General features: G+C 40.4%; 1 pseudogene; it reads left to right on the forward strand.

Annotated features, from left to right (window-relative positions):
* The first annotated feature begins 201 nt into the window (after positions 1 to 201).
* On the forward strand, positions 202 to 767 carry LOC116912051 (annotated as a pseudogene).
* The last annotated feature ends 367 nt before the right edge of the window (positions 768 to 1,134 follow it).

Consider the following 1,134-nt stretch of genomic DNA (forward strand, 5'->3'; position numbering starts at 1 on the left):
TGAATATTTTCATCTTGTAAATGAAATTTTAACAAATATACTTGGCTTCTATGCAACCCTCTCCTCACTGTGCTCCTCCTCTCTCTCTCTCTCTCCCCCCTTCCTCCCTCTCTCTCTCTCTCTCTCTCTCTCTCTCTCTCTCTCTCTCTCTCTCTCTCTCTCACACACACACACACACACACACACACACATGCACACACACAGATTAAATATCAGTTCCACGGGGAGATCCCAGGATCCTTGAGCTGCACCCAGGCATGAGCTGGTGGCGGGGTGTGGTGTACTCTGTTTGGAGCGCCTTGTCCAGGGAGGTGAGGGATCACGTGGGATGGTCACGGACCATCTAGGGAACAAATACTACTACATTGCCGTGTACAAGAACTGGAAAGGGCAGACTATTCGAGAGAAAAGGATTGTGAAAACAGCAAACAGAAAATAGCAGGAGACATCCCAACTGAGTGGGAAGCATGGGTTAGAGGAACAAGAAAGATTCTACCTACCATGAAGGAAATACTAAAGAATGAAAAATGCAGAGAAGAAATTAAAATAAAAAGCCAAGATTTTTATGAAAAAGATAAACTCAGTAAAGAAACCAGCCTTCGCCTACTGCGACTCAAATTAAAGAGCATGACTCTCCCCCATGTTTTCGAAAGTGCTCCCCCACCAGCACTGGCAAAACTTTTCAACCAGGATCCCGGGTGCCAGAAGACAAAGTCAGTGAATGTGCTGTGGTTAATCCATCGCTTATATGGATATGGCTATGTTAACAAATAGAAAAGATTAAAAGTTGGAAGAATATCAGTTCCACATATAAGAAAGAACATACAATATTTTTTCACCTATTACTCCTCCTTCCCCTTACATACTTTCCTATTTCACATCACTTATGTGATTATATATGTATATGTTACATGCATTATATGTTATGTTATATACTACATGTTAGATACTAAATATTAGATATATCATCCAAGTTCTATAAATGAAAGAAAATGTAATATTTATTCTGAGTTTGGCTTGTTTGGGGTACTATGATGATCTCCAGTTCCATGCATCTGCCTGCAAATGACATAATTTAATCTTTGTGTGGCCAGACCCCCATTGTGTACTTATACCACTTTTTCTTTATCCTTT

The sequence above is a fragment of the Rattus rattus genome, chromosome 11, assembly GCF_011064425.1.
Source record: "Rattus rattus isolate New Zealand chromosome 11, Rrattus_CSIRO_v1, whole genome shotgun sequence".
Classification (NCBI taxonomy): domain Eukaryota; kingdom Metazoa; phylum Chordata; class Mammalia; order Rodentia; family Muridae; genus Rattus; species Rattus rattus.